This window comes from Anabrus simplex, chromosome 1 (genome assembly GCF_040414725.1).
Source record: "Anabrus simplex isolate iqAnaSimp1 chromosome 1, ASM4041472v1, whole genome shotgun sequence".
Classification (NCBI taxonomy): domain Eukaryota; kingdom Metazoa; phylum Arthropoda; class Insecta; order Orthoptera; family Tettigoniidae; genus Anabrus; species Anabrus simplex.
The window spans coordinates 1,031,019,176-1,031,040,748 of record NC_090265.1 but is presented as its reverse complement, the minus strand read 5'-3'; positions in this window follow the sequence as shown (position 1 = coordinate 1,031,040,748).

Below are 21,573 nucleotides of genomic sequence, written 5' to 3'. Positions count from 1 at the left end.
ACATGTTGTCCCTTATGTACTGAGGAATGGTGTTTTATGTTGCCCTTCGAGGCATGATAAGATGATGAAAGTTGTAGTTCCAGCTGTTCTTGTACCAATGATCTTCAAGTACTATCATGAGACCCCATTAGGGGGGCATTTAGGCATCTTTAAAACCCGTGAAAAGATTCGTGAAATGTTTATCTGGAAGGTTATGGACGGTGAAATTCGTGAACTAGTAAAGGCTTGTAAATCTTGTTTGCTTAGTAAACCAACCATGTCTACCAAGATAGGCCTTTTGTCCTCTCATCAAGCGTCGCGCCCAATGGAACGCCTATATATTGATTACGTAGGACCCTTCCCCCAGTCAAAGGGGAATGCCAACAAGTTCATCCTTGTATGTGTAGATGGTTTTACAAGATTTTCTTGGTTATTCCCGACTAAGCTGGCTACCGCTCAGTCCACCATTACTTGTTTAAATTCCATTTTCGCTTCTTTTGTTCCGTGTCAATATATTGTGTCTGACAATGCTAAGGCTTTCACATCCAATCTTTTTCGTAAATTTTGTTTTGATCTGTCCATATCTCATGTGACTACTTCTGCTTATTATCCCCAATCATCTCTTGCCGAAAGAGTTAATCGTAATCTCAGGTCGGCTCTTATTGCTTATCATCATGAAGACCATTCCAGGCGGGACATGTCCCTGCATTGGTTAGCTTTCGCTCTGAATTCGGCTGTTCATGAATCACATAGATTTACTCCAGCTTCGTTGATGTTCAAGTTTGTTCCCAACACGCCGCTCTCCAACCTTTGGTCCTCGAGTGATATTCTACCTGAGACAATAGATCCAGATAATATTAAAGATCTTTGGAAGAAGGCTAAAGCCAATCTTAAAGTGTCTCATGAAAAGGTTAGGGAAAGATATGATCGTGGACGGAGACCCACCAATTTGAAGGTAGGTGACCAGGTGATGGTCAAGAATTTTGTTCCCGCGGGCAAGCTTGCCCCCAGATTTCATGGGCCGTGTATTATTCTCGATTTCCTTACACCCGTTACCTAATTGCTAAGCAATCCAGCCACCGAGAGGATATTTAGGGTTCACCTGTCGCAGGTGAAACCTGTGTAGCTTCCGCGCTAACGTAGCTGATTTTAGATTTGCTTTAACATTTTTGAAAGAATTCGGAAGGTTATATATTTTTTTTGGTTGCATTTTGAGGCCTTCTGCCTTTGGAGTCAGGTTCTTTAAGCATTTATTGTACACCTTCCCCGACCAGTTAAACTGCCATCCTGTCCTTGCCATGGCCATTACCATGCTCCCGTCTCCTGCTCACATAAAACTGTGGCTAAGTGAAATGAAAAACAAAACCTCCACGCCGCTGGCCCCTCAACCTCACCACAAAGACAGTACCCTAAAATCATCTGGTCCAACAAAATTCTGCCGCCGAGATTTTAATGTTTCAGTGCCCCCGCAGCAGCGCGGCGCCGTACCGCCACTGAGGTGGAGTATGGGCCCGCCCCTCTCCAGTGAGGCCAACCAGTGTACGGCGAGCCGGAGTCCTCCTCCCGGCCAAGGCTGATGTGCGGCGCACAACCTGCAACTTGCCCGCGACCTGTATGTTCGCCGCGGGCGCGGCGTGCTTCAACTCCACGACTCCTCTCATAGTGCGGGCGAGCGGTATCTCAGGGTGCTTGAGGGATCCGAGCGGCCCCCTCTGGACACAAGCAGCGGCGGCCGGTCTGGCCATCAACCTTATTCAACAGTTAATGTACTTAATCAGCTACATGGACATTTAATATCAACAATTACTACATTTTTTGGATTCAACTGCAATATTTGGTGGACTTAGAACATTTTTTCTTCCCTTTCCAGAATTAAAAGTTTTTCCTTCTGAATCCAGCTTCTACAAGCATAAAGACATTACATCAAAAGTAACTACAAAGAATTTTGAAACTGGATCCAATCATTTAAGAAAATTTGGTTGTAAATACTTCTGCAATTAACGTCTATATCAACATCAGACCTTGGACCTTATTTTAAAAAAAGTTTATGTTCTTCTGTGTTACCCCTTGGAGGGACTTTTTTTGGGGGGGGAGGTCTGTACCAGGCGGTTCACCTCCGCGCCGCTAATTCAAAATTTGCGCCAGTTGAAACTCCTCTACTGGAGGAAGCCTGAACTCTAACAACCATGTTAATTCTAAAGGTTATCAGAAGATGTCGCTATCTGTAAATTTTGAAGAGTTCTGAACTGTGTCTTTTTCGATTTATTTTTGTTTTCTCTGTAGTGAGAAGTGTGAACATTCTTTTCTAGATGACACTACTGAAGAAATACAACGGTGCACCCTAGTGCGAAGTGAAAGAACTTTTTTTGAAGAATTTTAGTATGCATAAGTTTGTTCTTTGTTAAATTTCTTTCAGTCATTGTTTAGGTTGGCTGTATAACCCTTCTCTTTCCGCCAGTTTTGAATTCGACCAATGAGTAATTTTTGTAATTAATTTTCCACCAATCCTAGATGTCTTCTTCAGTTCTGACTTGTAAGGTTTTGGCCGTCCAATAAAATGCTTGTGGGCGGGTGTTATCATTCACGAAAGGTCTCGAATGTTCCGCGAGGGTATATAAACTGCTGATTTTCGGGTCCCTGCGCCACTTCAGTAACATCTATCATTGTGTAAATTATGTAACAGGGGGCGGGAAGCGCCTCTTTCTTCGGGCAGCGGTTCATCAATAAGGTAATGGCCTTTTAATAATTTATTTTCTTGCTAGTTCAGCAGTTTAATCTCGGGGCAGGTTCGATACCTTTTATCATGTAACTTTCCTCTAAAATGTAATAGACTCTTGGTATAAATTCTATCTATTTAAACTACAAATTGGGATAGAGAGTGCCTAACCCTCTCGAGCTCCCTTTCATATTGTCTTTGGGGTGACTACGTTTTCTCAACCATTTTTCTTCGTTTCGTAATGTAATAAGTTTTCCTATCGTGTCACCTCTTTAGTATGGGATTAGCCCTTGCATATGCGGCCTAGTGCCAAATAGGTTTTAAATATAGTGTATTAGGAGTGCAAGAACGCCTCCTCTCAAGTTGGTATTTTGGAGGCCATGTAATTGCCCTGTTTCTTTACTTAATAGGCCTCAGTAAGTTGGGTATTTTTACCCCTGTTTTCATGTGCTTGGAGGTCAACTTGAAGGTGGAGTTTGGTGTGGCCTTTGATGGACTTGAACTTTGAGAGCGGATTGCTCTTTTTGAAATTTGGTTTCTGTGTGCCTCGAGCAGGCTTTTCTGAGTAATAAGGAGCGAGTGCTCCTGGGCATGATTGGGGTTTTCTGCCCCTTTGTTAAACCTTATGTATAAGTAAAGTTGGGCTCATTGCTAAGGGATTGTGTTTCTGGAACTCGAAGCCCAAAATACATTAATAAACTGTAATTGTGTATTCTTATCTTGTTGCTTCTGAACTAAGTTCCTGTTGAACTTGTTATTTCTTGATCTCGAAAAGAAAATATAACCTTGGTGAAATTTTAAATTAACTTTAATTTCGTAGGATGGTACCTGTTCATCCCAGCACCTTCTTCACCTCTGCTAATCCACCAAACCACGGTAACAATGTTAATTATGTAGTGTTTATCGATACGACCACTAATAACAAATATTTGACAATTACATTTTAGGCCTTCCCCTAAACTACCATTTCACTCAGCGTGAATAAAATTATTGATGGCCTAGATTATAGCGACTTATTCCCCGACTTTGCATACCAATGTTCATTAAGATACGACCACTAATAACAAACATTTGAGAATTAAATTTTGGGCCTTCCCCTAAACTACTATTTTTCTCCCCGTGAATACAATTATTTATAGCCTAGATTGTAGCGACTTATTCTCCGTCTTTGTATACCGATTTCCATTAAGATACGACCATTAAAAATAAATATTTGAGAATTAAATATTAGGTATTCCCCTAAACTACCATTTCACTCAGCGTGAATACAGTTATTGATGGTCTAGATTATATCGACTTATTACCGCGACTTCGCATACCAATTTTCATTAAGACATGGCTACTTATATATATAACAAATATTTGAGAATTGCATTTCAGGCCTTCCCCTAAACTACCATTTGACTCAGCGCGAATAAAATAAATTATAAGCTAGATTGTAGCGGTTCATCACCTGACTTTACATACCGATTTTCATTAAATTCGCTTCAGCCATTTTCTCGTGATGCGTGTACATACATACATACAGACAGACAGACAGACAGACAGACAGACAGACAGACAGACAGACAGACAGACAGACAGACAGACAGACAGACATTACGGAGAAGTAAAAAGTGCATTTCCTTGTTACAGTGGACATGACCGATACAGAAATACCATTCTTTTCAAATTCTGAACAATGTACAGATAAAACTCATATATATATATTCACCCTTTTATCATAATTTCACAACTTAAATATACGTTCCAGATCCTTTCTTTCTATTCCAGTGCACCTCACAAATAAAATTAATCGATCATTTGTGGTGATCGGCGCCAGATTATGGAATTCCCTGCCAGCTCAGGTCAGAGAAACTAGCTCTTTATCAAGATTTAAGGTATTTTTAATAATTTGTAATATAAATTAGTTTTAATATTAATTTACTTAGTAATGTATTTAAATTTATTTTCAAATCTATTAATTTATGTAGTTTTAACTATTTTAAGTATCTCAGTATTTTATTTAAGATTTTGATTAGTATGTGGTTAAGTGTAAGAGACGGACTCGAGCCCTAACTTCGCCACTGTAAAAAAGCACTAATAAATACATAAATTATGTAGTATTTATCAATAGGACCACTAATAACAAAAATATTTGAGTATTAAATTTTAGGCCTTCCCCTAAACTACCATTGTATATTATTTTATGGAATTGGCTTTACGACGCACCGACACAGTTAGGTCTTTTAGTGACGATGGGATAGGAAAAGCCTAGGAGTGGAAAGGAAGCGCCCGTGGTTGTAATTAATGTGTAGTCCCAGCATTTGTTTGGTATGAAAATAGGAAACCACAAAAACCATCTTCAGGGCTGCCGACAGTGGGGCTTGAACCCACTATCTCCCGGATGCAAGCTCACAACTGTGCGCTCCTAACCGCATGGCCAACGGTAAACTAATATTTCACATAGCGTGAATACAATTATCTATAGCCTAATTTGTAACCTATCAATCAATCAATCAATCAATCAATCAATCAATCAATCAATCAATCAATCAATCAATCAATCAATCAATCAATCAATCAATCAATCAATCAATCAATCAATCAATCAATCAATCAATCAATCAATCAATCAATCAATCAATCAATCAATCAATCAATCAATCAATCAATCAATCAATCAATCAATCAATCAATCAATCAATCAATCACTACTGATCTGTATTTAGGGCAGTCACCCAGGTGGCAGATTCCCTTTGTTTTCCTAGGCTCATTTCCCGACTTTACATACCAATTTCCATTAAAATTTCTTCAGCCATTTTCTTATGATGCCCGTACAGAGTACATACATACGGACAGAGATGACGGTAAATTATAAAGTGCATTTCCTTGTTATTGTTAACATGACCGATACAGAAATACCATTCTTTTTAAATTCTGAGCAATCTATAGACAGAACTTTTACTTTATATACAGTATATACACCGGCGGAAAAAGTCCAAACACCATGAAATAAGAAATATAGAATATGGAAATTTTGGCGAAATATTTGTCGAGGTAACATGTTTAATTGATTAAAGGTACGAGGATACAATTTAAGGGGGAATGGGGACAGATCGGGGCATTGAGCAGGCCAAATCAACATGTCGACACACTGTTAAGCACGTTGGGTTACAACAGTAGCTTGAGTGTGTGCACTATCCTGTTGGAAAACACCACCGGAAATGGTGTTCATGAATGGCAGCACAACAGGTCGAATCACCAGACGGACGTGCACATCTGCCGTCAGGGTACATGGAATAACCACGAGAGTGCTCTTTCTGTCATAGGAGTGCCAACTGCCGCTCGAATTGCTGCTGCAGACGCAGTCCGCTGCGCCACAGTCATATGCCGAATACGGTCATCCTCACTCTCGGTGGTGCCACGGGAACGTCCAGAGCCCGGTCTTCTTGCGAGCGTACCTTCTCTTGACCACTGCTGCTGGCACGCACGCACACGCACAGTGGAGACATTCCAACCAAGTCGTTCTGCATTAGCGCGGAGGGAAAATCCTCCTTCACGTAGCCATATCATATGGCATCGTTCAACCGCAGTGAGCTATTGATACAGGATTCTTAATCGTCATAAAGGCATTCTTGACCCACTCACAGTCAATCCATCCAATCTCACAGGTAACTAATGCTCTCGCACAATACAGTCCGTATTTAAAGCAAACCTGATGTACAATGTCGCGGGGCCCCTACTACGCCACCCTAATGCGATTTCTGGGAAATCTGAATAAACGTCATCTTTCAGATATATAAACACGCCTACCAACGTTCATTAATCTAGCACAACCCCTTCTTGGTGTTTGGATATATGTTCCGCCAGTGTAGACAGATCTGCATTCATAATATGCTAAATAAATAAGATAAAAATGAAATGAAGATCCTTGGCACAGATTCACACCCATTACACAAAAAGGTGAAAAAACAGTTGTCAACAATTATTGTGGTATCTCTATTTTACTATAGCATATAAGGTGAATACCAAGGTGGTTTCAGGAAAGGAATAACATGCATTGAGCAGATATGGAGTTTGAAAAAGTGTCATGGGAAATTACACCTCAAAATATCTGGTAGCTCTCTTTGTAGATTTCCATAAAGAGTACAATTCAGTCGACCATGAAGTGTTCATTTACATCTTGAGTGAATCTGGAGTGGATGACAAATCGACAGAAGCATAAGAATGCAGTCGTATAATTTATCCAAAGCGACAAGAGGGCTTAACAAATTCGCGAATTTCCTAATATTTTCCCCATTTACCCCAAATCAAGGTGGCGTCAAAATCTGCCAGACGAGCTAAGAAATTGAAATTTGGTAAAGTTGTAACCGACGGCAAAATTCCAAGATGTTCAAATTTTTCACATTTTACCCCTTCCCCTCAAATCTCGAAATATGAAGGCAATTTTAATGACTGTGCAGACATTCCTTTTGAGCTATTTGTTGTCTAAAAGGTAAGTCGTATCAGAAAACGGATGGCACAATCTCAGTTCAATTTGGAGTGATCTACAACTTTGGTCCTGTGCATTTTTGTCTTATCTCTCCCTTATACGGTGAATTTGGCTGTATTTCTGGATTGTTCGTAAATTTGGTGATTTTTACACAAATATTTCATTGTTTGACACACTTATAGGAAAGACAGAGTCATCGCACATAGGCACGATCGAAGGCCATATGCGGACCAAGTTTCGTGAATCTAGCTTATATATAAGCATGCAAAAAATAATGTAAAGCTTAAATATACCCAAATTTCACCCTGTTCAAATTTTCGAACTCAATTTAACCCATAAATATGGGAGATACTAGAAAATGTTTTAGAACCAAATTATAGAAGGATAAAAGTGGTGTCTGATGGTGTAAACTGTTTGTTAATATGATGTACCGTTTAGGAGTAATGAATCTCAAAGTCGAGGTCTGCACTTTAATAAATTAAATCTCAATTACCGCGTGTAATTAATTGATGTAGAAATCCGTATACGATGTAAAAAACCGTAGCGAAGCACGGTCACATTTGCTAGTATAAAATATATGAGGATTGCTACGCGTTGGCGGCGTAGTAGTCTTATGTTGTCTTGGTATATAAGTTGAGGCACTTTCTGTAAAGTTGGGCTTTGGTATGATAAAACTTAATGAACACGTTAAAATCTTGATAAGAGTCTTATTCATAGTGAAATGTGGCACTGAGTAATAATATGAGTGCTGTTGGTGGCACCGTCTTCTTAAAATTGTACTATGCATGTCGAAAGGTGGTTTTCAGTGTACATGTAGGTCCTAGGATGATATGTAGGACCGAGGCTCCTCAGTTCAAGCGGAACGTGAAACCTAGAGAAAAAGGGGAACTGATTTTAATATGTTGTTCTATAAAGGCTAAGTCATATGAAGCAAAGGTATAGAGAGTTATAGTGTGAGACTCACCTTGCCGCAGGGTGCCAAGAATCTTACTCTATAGATAGGAGTTGACAACTGGAGCTGGTTTGTGGGAGTAGAGTAGAGGTAGATAGGAGCGGTAAGGAAGGGAAGACTCAAATTTAAAGACATATTACGGTTGTTTCAATCAACCACAACATTGTACAAACAATTTTTGCCAAATTTTCAAATTGTAGTTACTATGTTTTGGACGTCAATGAATTTTAGAATTAAGAGTTACTCCAATTCAACATTGTAAATGTGAAAACAGTTTTCAACCAAAATAAATTTTAAATTGTATTACTATATTTTAGACGCCAATGTATTTTAGAACTTAAGGATTACCAACATTGTAATTCATATTTTTAGACTTTTAATGTGTACATGTTTCCTATATTATTACCAAACATGGGCATATACTCAAGAAAAATATTTTGTAAAAACAATCCAATTACGACAGGTCTTAACCTTGAGACAATTGTGTAGGCTGAAGATGCTTGTAAATAAAGCGAAACATGTCCCTGCAAATTCATGTTGTAATATTATGAACTAGCAACACAAAACCAAGTTGTATTGAACAGGTAGATTGATATAATCACTATATTGTAGACATTTATAACACTGAATATATCCATACAGGTACTGCGGAGGTCATATTTGAAAGCCAAAATCTCCCTGAAAGCGTTTCCAGCTTAGTGTCATTTTAGGGGTTAAGGCATTTATCTTTTCACACTTACTATGTAAAGGCTGTCAGCGGTATGGCCATACAGCTACAAATTGTCGCTCAAGGAAGCCTATGTGTGGTAAATATTCCCTCAATCACACCTCCGATGACTGCACTCAACAACACTTCAAATGCGCAAATTGTGCAGGAAATCATCCAGCGGGATCTGAACGATGTGAAATTCATAAACAACCAAAAGGAATAAAAAGGATTATGAATACTGAAAACATATTTAGAAGTAAAGAATTATTTCGCCCCCATTAGAGTCCATAATCCAATCCACTCAACACTTGCCCCCTTACCAAATAAAAATTCACAATAATCTGAAGAAAGCTTCCCTCGAAAGCAGAAATATAATGGTGATTAGCCATCCTCCTCGCCCACCCATCAAACCAGGTTATGACAGGACAGGGTATCTTAATCTCTTAAGTAATCCGATGGTAGTTGAAGAAAATTCTGGAACTCAACGAGACTGCATCCACCTCATAGAGGCCCAGTCAACAGTGACAAACTTCAGACCAGGATGCACGTATTTCAGCATACAACTCCTCTGCAGAAGCTCTAAATTGTAGTGCAAATGTTAATTCTAATGACAAATGTCAAATCATTTCTAATAAATTTAAAATATTATTGGATCACATGGGACAAAATTTAAATGGAAACATCTTTTAAGTTATTACATGACGTGGTTCTTCTTTTATTGGAAAGTTCCAATATCTCAAAGTAAAACATACGGTTATTGCGATGGAACTCTCGGAGCATTCTAAATAAGAAACATGAATTAGCGGGTCTGTTAAATCCTTTCGCTCTCCTGTTAATGATATTGAGTGAAACTTGGCTGAAATACCATTTTCATTTTCATTTGAAGGTTTTCCGTCGATAAGGCATGAAGCAACCATCTCTGAAGGAACATGCATTTTAATCAAACAACACATCCATTTTCAGGTAATTCCATTAAATTATATTATACCTAAAACTCAAACCATCGCAGTTCAAATTAAAGATTGGTATATGGTTTTATTATACAGTCCACCGTGGATTAAAGGCGATTATACTCAATGGGATCTCTTTTTTTTTCGCAGTTTTCAAAGAACACACTTATAACTGGTAATTTTAATGCCCACAACCCTCTTTGGGGGAACATATACAGTTGCCCAAAAGAGAGGAATATCGAAAAAATCACTGTAAAACAGGCACTGGTTATCCTAAACGATGGCTATCCTACTCGACTAACAGCCCCAACATTAATAAAATTGCTGTAGACTTAACGATTTGCACTGTTGATTTAGCACATAAAACAAATATTAGTGTAATCCATGACACACATCAAAGTGACCATTTCCCAATAATAAAAGATATAGGCCCACCAGTTTACAGGAATGTCTCTAATTTTACTACATCCCGTAATCTCGGTCCCTTCGATCATGACTTATTCACAATCTTTATAACTGATAAAATACGCTCTACACTACCCGTGTTTTGCTACGGTATTATATTGAAATTTATAATTGAATGCTTAGCGTTTTATATATACTTCTCCGAAATTCGCGATCTGACTCGTTTTATGTGAGATTACGGCAAAGTTATTCCAATTGTTCAATCTTTCTTTCCAGCAATCAATGTCGTACTTCCCGGGATAGGTCCAGGTATTCCACCCAGTCAGTTGGGTCCCTAAATCTTTGCCATCTTTTCCTATAAGAATTTTTAATATGGATCAAATCCTTGAGAAGATCCGGCGTGGTGTCGTCTTGGGTGCCTTGGCGGTACTGAACACACAGCCGGACTGTATTCGTAGTCATTACCCGGCCAGGATCCGTTTCCAACGCGCTCCGCACTTTTTGACGCCGGTCCAGAACATTATTATTATTATTATTATTATTATTATTATTATTATTATTATTATTATTATTATTATTATTGTTCAGGATCCCACAGCAAGATGCAAGACCGCTATTTGGCGGTAAATTACATCTGCTGCCATTGGCATTGCTGACTATGTGATCAGCACCATCGTCGCGCGTAGGCATGTACGCGGGATGTCTGGCGATACGAATGATATACTTCCGTGCATTATTCACCTTATTATAGAGGTGAACAACTTCACCGTCAATATCATTCCTATCGTTTATTTCAAATGTTTTTAAATTTTTATTTATATGCCAGAAGAATCTACTGTAATCTAATAACGTTCTCCAGAAGAAAAGGTGGCTCTTGGAATTGAACCCAGGAAAGATTAAAACTGATCAGAAAAAGTACATTGACAATCCACAGCCTGTTTCTAGTCATTCGACCGGGTCAGGAATCGAATGAATGAATGAAGCCCCATCTAGCGGCAAGGATAGGAATTGTGCCGGATGTCGAAAGCCTGTCGCTCTCCTCTGGGTCAATAATTAATAAATGACAAATGAAATGATATTGGACAGTGTTGCTGGAATGAATGATGACAGGGAAAACCGGAGTACCCGGAGAAAAACCTGTCCTGTCTCCGCTTTGTCCAGCACAAATCTCACATGGAGAGACCAGTACATTATGAACAGTAAAATCAATTGGTCTCAACTCTTTTCTACCCCGCCGCCGTTATGTTGATTCCCCCCCCAAATAGGAGGCGTGTTTCTTTATGTTTAAAGGACATTCCAAATAACAATGTTAACGTCAGTTACCTTCAGTTTTGAGACGTAAGTATCCCCATGAAAATAATTCATTTTTCACTCCTTTTTACAATCTGCCCCCCCCCCACCCCAAAGTGAATTTTCCAGCAAACAAGTTTCTTTAAAAGTAAAGGATCTTCTAAATACCAATTATCACGACTCTAGCATCTTCAGTTTTTGAGGTATGAGTCCTCATAAATGTAATTGAACTCCTTTTCACTCCCCCCCAAGAGGATTTCCCCCCAAAACGCGTTTTTCTTTGTTTTTAAAGGAGATCCGAATACCAATTTTCACGTCTATTACAACAGTAGTTTTTATTAGATGTAAGTATCCTTATTCAATTAATTAAATTAATTTTTCAATTCATTCACCTCCCCCCCCATTCATTAGATTTTCCGAGAATACGTATTTCTTTACGTTTAAAGCAGATTCGAAAAACCAAATTTCACGTCTGTAACATTCTTCAGTTTTTGAGATATCAGTATCCTGATTAGAATTCAACCCCGTTTTCAGTCACTTTTACCCCCCCTCCCGCCCACCCAAGTTGTTTTACCAAAAACAAATAATACACGTTTCTTTATTTTTAATAGTGATGTTCATGTTAAATTTTGAGATACACTGTAAAAATTCTCATTTTAAAATGTCACCCCTTTTAAGTTCCCTTTTAGTGGATTTTCCAAAAAAATCCCTGTTTCTTTATTTTTAAAGGAGATTCCAAGTACTAACGTTTACGTCTGTAATATTTTACGTTTCTGAGATATACTGTAGATGATGTATTTCTAAATATTCACCGCAATTTGTCACTCTTGTTTAACCCCATTAATTGGATTTTCCAAAAACAAAAAGTACGTGTTTCTTTATTTGTAAGGAGATCCCAAATACCAATTTTCAGGTCTGCAATATCTCAGTTTCTGAGACATAAGTATCCTCATTAAAGGCATTCAAACCATTTTACTTCCTTTTTCACCCCTCCTATTGGGATTTTCAGAGAATAAAAAATATGTGTTCCTTTACTTTTAAAGGAGATACTAAATATCAATTTTTACATCTGAAAACTTTAAAGTTTTTAGATATAGACACACTCATTTTAAAATTTCACCCCCCTTTTCAACCCCCCCCCCACTATTTGTATTTTCCAGAAACAAAAATTAAATATTTCTTTATTTTTAAAGGAGATCCCAAATACCAATTTTCACCTCTATAATATCTTCAGTTTCTGAGATATAGCATCCTCATTAAAGGCATTCAATCACTTTTTCACCCCGTTTCACCCCTCCTATTCGGATTTTCCGAAAGAAATACGTGTTTCTTTATTTTTTAAAGAGATTCTAAATACCAATTTTTACATCTGTACACTTTTAAAGTTTTGAGATATAGATCCACTCATATTTAAAAATTCACCCCCTCGTTTTCCCCTCATTATTTGGATTTTCCAAAAACAAAAAATACGCGTTTCTTTATTTTAAAAGGAGATCCCAAACACCAATTTTCACCTTTATAATATCTTCAGTTTCTGAAACATAAGAAGCCTCATTAAAAGCATTCGCCTCTTTTTCACCCTTTTTGACACTTTTTGACCCTTTTTCACCCCTCTTATATGGATTTTACGAAAACAAAGAAATACGAGTTTCTTTGTTTTTAAAGGAGATTCTAAATACCAATTTTTACATCTGTAAACTTTTAAAGTTCTGAGATATAGATACACTCATTTTAAAAGTTAACCCCCCTTTTCACCCCCTTAGCGACAGAATATCAAAATATCCGCCCTTAGCGAGCACCTACATTGTAACATATATGTATCCCCAAAGTATCATTTCTTTATGCCCAGTAGTTTTGGCTCGGCGATGATGAATCAGTCAGTCAGTCAGGACATGTCCTTTTATATATATAGATTATTCATTCCTATTTAGATACCTACCATCCCATCGAAAACAAACAGGTTTTCAAAAAACAGAATAATTTCATTCGATGGTGCGATTCCGAATGTTTTTAGTCCAACCAAGACGAGCCGCCTTAAAAGCAAATCGAAAACATAGAACATACGATCACTATACTCGTTATAAAAATAGTCACTTATATACAGTATAATTTTAATGAAAAAGGCGAACTGCGTGGAAGGTTTTTGACACATCTCTCAATGGACAAACTCCTATCCAAGGTATATGGGTGGCCATCAAACATCTAAGTCATGCTCACACAAATCTTATCAATAAATCGGACCCTAACGGAATTTCACATTTTATAATTAACTGACACCAGATTACGTAGAACCCTCCTAAAAATATTGTTTCATACACACCTCCACGAAATCCTCTAGTCTCCTCCAAAATGTCTCGCAAAATGAACCCGATATGGCACTCGACCATCGAAAAGATTCTAGTCCGGGTAGAGATAATATAACTTATAAAATGTTGAAGTATCTAACGTCCCACGCTAAGAATACGCTACTAACTAAATTTAACGACATACTCGCCAGCAATACAAATCCTATGGATTGGAATGATTTGGAATTGCTTAAAATCAAGGTGTGCATGTTTCTGATGGCACAATACAGTTTTTAAAGTTATTTCAAAAGTGGTGGTCAGACTCTAATGTACATCATCCCATGGAGGGTACATCAAATCAAAATCTCTTTATTTGCAAATGTGGTGTCTACCTCGGTGGCAAATGGTACACTAAAATACATCATTGTCAAGCACTAAATATTAAATTAACAAGAGAAGAAAATTTTCCTATAATACAATATTATACAATTTACGCTGACGTTTTCTATTAAACACAGAGCTCATCCTTATTAAATTTATATTGTTTACAAAATTCTACTTTTAATATCTTCTGTACTACCTACAAATATAGTCAACTGATATACAGTATGTGGAATTAATTTAAATGATACTATACAACTGGTATAAGATTAAAATTTACATTGCATTTATTTACTTTTTTTACCCATTCTGGAACTTAAGTAGCATAACGACCTGCTGCGTCTTAACCAGAGCCCCTTTTGCCACCACTTTTCAGAGTTTCTGAAGGGCCTTCACAGCTACCGTAGCTGTCCCAGGGCCCTCGAAGTCCCCACTGTACTTCACCCCTACAGGCAGTCCCCTACTTTGGCTGTCCAAACTCCTTAGACCAGGGGATGGAATTAATTTATTCACACACATTTTTATTTACATTAACCTGCACTGGTCGAATGCCCTCTAACCATTCATTTATTTTCTCTGTTGCTGTTTATTCTCTTCTTGAATATCTGTACAGATTTTGGAAAAGGATCAAACACTACACCTGGTAAACTGTTCCACTCCTTCACACCCTTCCCAATGATTGAAAATTTACCCAATCGCTTCTGCTAAAATTCCTTCTAATTTCATTCTTGTTTTCAGTCCTACCGATATAATTATTTTCCAACTGAAGCCTCTCACGGATTTCCCCCGATGCTGCTTATCCTGTATAGGCTCTATGTAATCCTATAAGTCTAGTTTTCTCACTTTTCTTACTTAAAGCTTCCCACCCTAGTTCATTTAACATTTCTGATACACTCCTCTTTCTCCTGAAATCCCCTGTTACAAATCTTGCTGCTTTCCTCTGCACACTATCTATTTCTTTTATTAGGTATTCTTGCTGAGGATCCCAAACACTGTTTTCATATTCCAATAATGGACGAACCACACTTAAGTAACTTTTCTCTTTTAATTGTTTGTTGCCACCTTTAAGTAGCCTCATTATGACATGTAACGATATACCTGAAACGAAGATGCTAGTCCAATTACTGGTCCTGATAACGTGAACCTTTCATTCCTTACATGAAATCAATCAGTCAATACTGATCTGAATTTAGAGCATCCGCCCAGGTGGCAGATACCCTATCTGTTGTTTTCCTAGCCTTTTCCTAAATGATTTCAAAGAAATTGGAAATTCATTGAACGTCTCCCTTGGTAAGTTATTCCAATCCCTAACTCCCCTTCCTATAAATGAATATTTGCCCCAGTTTGTCCTCTTGAATTCCAACTTTATCTTCATATTGTGATCTTTCCTACTTTTATAAACGCCACTCAAACTTATTCGTCTACAAATGTCAGTCCACGCCATCTCTCCGCTGACAGCTCGGAAATCACCCAGAAGAAATCGAGCTGCTTTTCTCTGGATTTTTTCCAATTCTTGAATCAGGTAATCCTGGTGAGGGTCCCATACACTGGAACCATACTCTAGTTGGGTTCTTACCAGAGACTTATATGCCTTCTCCTTTACACCCATACTACAACCCCTAAACACCCTCATAACCATGTGCAGAGATCTGTACCCTTTATTTACAATCCCAGTTATGTGATTACCCCAATGAAGATCTTTCCTTATATTAACAACTAGATACTTACAATAATCCCCAACAGGAACTTTCACCCCATCAACGCAGTAATTGAGAGGACGTTTTCTATTTGTGAAACACACAACCTGACTTTTAACCCCGTTTATCATCATACCATTGCCTGCTGTCCATCTCACAACATTTTCGAGGTCACGTTGCAGTTGCTCACAATCTTGTAAATTATTTATTACTCTATACAGAATAACATCATCCGCAAAAAGCCTTACCTCTGTTTCCACTCCTTTACTCATATCATTTATATATATAAGAAAACATAAAGGTCCGATAATACTGCCTTGAGGAATTCCCCTCTTAATTATTACACGGTCAGATAAAGCTTCAACTACTCTAATTCTCTGAGATCTATTTTCTAGAAATATAGCAACCCATTCAGTCACTCTTTTGTCTAGTCCAATTGCACTCATTTTTTCCAGTAGTCTCCCATGATCCACCCTATCAAATGCTTTAGACAAGTCAATCGCGATACAGTCCATTTGACCTCCAGAATCCAAGATATCTGCTATATCTTGCTGGAATCCTACAAGTTGAGCTTCAGTGGAATAACCTTTCCTAAAACCAAACTGCCTTCTACCGAACCAGTTATTAACTTCACAAGCATGTCTAATATAATAAGAAAGAATGCCTTCCCAAAGCTTACATACAACGCATGTCAAACTTACTGGCCTGTAATTTTCAGCTTTATGTCTATCACCCTTTCCTTTATACACAGGTGCTACAATAGTAACTCTCCATTCATCTGGTATAGCTCCTCCGACCAAACAATAATAAAATAAGTACCTCAGATATGGTACTATATCCCAACCCATTGTCTTTAGTATATCCCCCGAAACCTTGTCAATTCCATCTGCTTTTCTAGTTTTCAACTTTTGTATCTTACTGTAAATGTCATTGTTATAATATGTACATTTTAATACTTCATTGGCCTTAGTCTCCTCCTCTATCTCGACATTTTCCTTGTAACCAACAATCTTTACATACTGCTGACTCTAGTCTGATCCTCACATACACACTCCCCTTGTTCATTAATTATTCCTGGAATGTCCTTCTTGGAACCTGTTTCTGCCTTAAAATACCTATACATACCCTTCCATTTTTCACTAAAATTTGTATGACTGCCAATTATGCCTGCCATCATGTTATCCTTAGCTGCCTTCTTTGCTAGATTCAATTTTCTAGTAAGTTCCTTCAATTTCTCCTTACTTCCACAGCCATTTCTAACTCTATTTCTTTCCAGTCTGCACCTCCTTCTTAGACTCTTTATTTCTCTATTATAATAAGGTGGGTCCTTACCATTCCTTACCTCCCTTAAACGTACAAACCTGTTTTTTCATTCCTCAATAATTTCTTTAAACCCATCCCAGAGTCTGTTTACATTTTTATTTACCGTTTTCCACCGATCACAGTTACTCTTTAGAAACTGCCTCATGGCTGCTTTATAAGCCATATGGTACTGTCTAATAGTCCTACTTTTAATACCTTCCTTTCTATCACATTTATTTTTGACTATGACAAAAACAGCTTCCTGATCACTAATACCATCTATTACTTCAGTTTCCCTATAGAGCTCTTCTGGTTTTCTCAGCACCACATCCAGGATATTTTTCCCTCTGGTTGGTTCCATCACTTTCTAAATCAGCTGTCCTTCCCATATTAACTATTTGCCATTTGTTGGTCATGCTTCCTGTCGTTCGCATTTCCTTCCCAATTGACATCTGGCAAATTCAGATCCCCCGCTGCAATCACATTTCTTTCTGTGTCGTTTCCTACATTGCTGATTATCTTATCAAATAATTCTGAATCCGCGTCAGTGCTTCCCTTTCCCGGTCTGTACACTCCAAATATATCAAGTTGCCTATTATCTTTAGAAATGAGCCTTACACCTAGAATTTCATGTGTCTCATCTTTAACTTTTTCGTAGCTTACAAATTCTTCTTTCACCAGAATGAATACTCCCCCTCCCACCATTCCTATCCTATCTCTACGATACACCGTCCAGTGCCGTGAGAAAATTTCTGCATACATTATATCATTTCTCAGCCATGATTCGACTCCTATTACAATATCTGATAAACATACATACATACATACATACATACATACATACATACATACATACATACATACATACATACATACATGCATACATACATACATACATACTGTGCCATTTCACCGTTCTATATTTGCATCAGTAGGAACAAAAATGGTGTTCAAGCCATTAAAAGGTCAATGTGAAAGCAACTAACATCGGTACGAACCGAAATGATAATCCTTTCAACCGGTAGTCACCGAAAGAACCATACTTAGAAGGCCGTGAGAAAAGAATGACAGAAGCGGATTATTTAAACCAATTATTAAGAAAAAAGAGACTTCCATTAGAACATTCTACGCAATTCAGCACTACGGCAAGTAAGACGGAGTCGAGCAAAGAAAGAAGCCAGCTTATCTGATTTTAAGATCAAATATTGACGGAGAATAATATCCGCGGCAGCCCGGTCAACGTCAACTTCATAGATTGAATAACTGCGTGAAATTTTAAGACCAGCAAAAAGGAGTTAGCAAGTCTGGTACAACAAATACGTCACGGCTGGACTTAGAAGTTTTATATTTGTGTGATACTGCACATCGTAGACAGCAGACTCCAACCAGCTGTCAAGTGCATTTCTAATAACCACGGAGAAATCGCATTCGCTCGACAAGCGAGAGAGTTTTTACAAATAGTAGCAGTTAGAACTACTATATCGAAACTAATCGTCCCAGAGCACATTTTTATTCTGATATCATAGGCATTACGAAACGAAGATAAATTGCAAGATGACAACATTAACTAATACATTGTATTATTCTGTTCCTAACGTACCAGAGACCACTATGATGTTGTAAAAGATCAAGGCAGAGACTACTCCGACTATGGTGGCGCTTTACGAGGTTGATGACCCAGGAGGATTGAAAGTCAGCTGAGAAGACGAGATGGACCCGATTACCTAAAGCAGAACCATGGAACGAGGCCTACCATTCCCGATGACCAACAGCGAGATGGCAAACAGGGCCCAATAAGCAAAGTTAAGTCCCCTATGAGTCGTTTTTCGTAAGTAGAAACCTTTATATTTTGGCTATGTGTTGATATGTTTTGTGACATTGTGCGTGCGTATATAATATTGAAGTGTAATTACATGGATGTAGGTATTCATCTGATGTTACTGTCAATCCCATGTATAGGCGTAATATACCAGTGAAAGCCGTTCGCAAATTTATCAGTGTGGTGTGAGAGAAAGTAATATATGTTTTTAATCGTTATCAGTGAAGTGTTAAAGTGTAATATGAATGTCAATATACATGTGTGATGGCTTTATCGGAATAGTAAGCTAAGAGATCGTATTTAGGGAATGTTTACGACGAAATATAGTAGTACAGCTTAGTATTGTGATACACTTTTCTTTGACACTATGACGGTAAGGATAATGTTTTTATATGTGAAGGTTATGGCACATATGCATCGTATTTAATGAGATGGGTGCTTGAAATGCATTGATATGGATATTACGTGATATTTAGAATGGTAAATGGTGAATGAAGTAATAATATAAGCGGATGTTAAGTTGTGATGGTGATATTTATTTTTATTTGAGAGGTTGGTCATAGTAGTCTTCTGTGAGATGATAGTACATGCAAATTAGGCATTCTAAGATATATATTGAAGCTTACTGCTTTCACTTGCTGTTTTTATTCCCAGATACACAAAGTAGGTGAGGATACGATCTCAATGCCATCAACACAGTGTTGTTTGAGTATGTAGGATCATCAGATGAGCCAAGAGGCTAATAACGATAATATTTAGGCCTTCAATGAGTTATTTATGACCATTTTCAAGTACTCTCACACATGGTAACCTAATTCCTGATTTTATGTGAGTATTTTGACACATCACTGGTGACTTAGTCATTCATGTACGGGATTTTAGATGAAGGTAGAGTCTTCTAACATGCCAGTTTTTCCACTTGTGGTATAATTTGTTAGAAAGTTAATTAAATACACGTGGCAACGCTACATTCAGCCAGACACGCACTTAAATTGAATTTTAACCATGGATTAACATAATAATTATGTGAATTAACCACATAAGCCGTATGATAGTATTAATTTGAAATCAATCACGACTTAGAGCGGACCTGAATTTGCTTATATGAAGAGCAGATCTTCTGAAACATGAAAAATAAAGTGAACTTTCAAGCATATTAGTTAACTGAAGTCCTCAGAAGACAGACATTGCTTTCCCATATGATTTTCTACTGTGTATGGACACAGATATTAGGTTTAGCAAAAAGTGACATTCGTTTCACTAATCATATTTGAGTTAAAGGTTAAATGACAGAACTTTAAGTAACTTTGAGGAGCAATTCAGCTCAGTGAGAAGAGATTCTAGATCTTAATGAATTATTTATTTGGCTATTTTCACTGCTTTCTACATTCTGTTTTAAAACTATAATCTGAAATGATGTATATAGTAGGGAGTGTAATTTTCTTTTCATTTTTAACCAATTGGATGCATCTAATTCTTACAACTCTATTTAATATGTTTTTTTATTAATATGATTTAATTTTTCAATTGATTCTTCGAACATTATTTATATATGATTTAGATTTTCAACAGGCCAGGGTTAATGAATCGATAATTAGGGCCTAGATTTCAGCTACTTATTACGAGTTTTTCAAAACTCATTTTTCTTTATCTCAACTTAACTGTAACTGATTGGGATATTTATTATATTACGAAGCTATCTACGTTGTGTGAGGCATTTCCTTAATATTTGGACCGAATAGTCAATAAAGTTGAGTAGTGAAACTCCATAATTCTTTTAATGCCTACTTAGTATAAGAACTAAATGTAAATCTGTAATAACTCATTTTTTGATTGCGATTTCGTTGGCGACACATGCGAATTAGTTGAAATATCGTAGTAACCTGAAATTTGCGATTACTTTGGCGACATGCGAGTATGGTATCCGACTGATAGCGTGTTGGAGACGTCCTTCTGCGTAGGTTGAGATTTACCATAGGCCATCGGCGTACTTTCTCAAACGGAACCCACAACCTAGCAACATTAATCAGATAGAATCATTTATCAAGAGCTAGTTTGGATCTCATGTATCCTCACCTGGACGCGGGAACGGTGCAATACATACATACATACATACATACATACATACATACATACATACATACATACATACATACATACATACATACATACATACATACATACATACATTATCATTATAGACTGTTATGCCTTTCAGCGTTCAGTCTGCAAGCCTCTGAGAATTTACTAAACGTCGCCACAATCCTCGATTTGCAACTAGTGTTGTGGTCTCATTTAGTTCTATACCTCTTATCTTTAAATCGTTAAAAACCGAGTCTAACCATCGTCGTATTGGTCTACTCCTACTTCTCTTACCTCCATAACAGAGTCCATTATTCTCCTAGGTAACCTATCCTCCTCCATTCGCCTCACATGACCCCACCACCGAAGCCTGTTTATGCGTACATCTTCATCCATCGAGGTCATTCCTAAATTAGCCTTTATCTCCTTATTCCGAGTACCCTCCTGCCTTGTTCCCACCTGTTTGTACCAACAATCATTCTTGGTACTTTCATGTCTGTTACTTCTAACTTATATATAAGATATCCTGAGT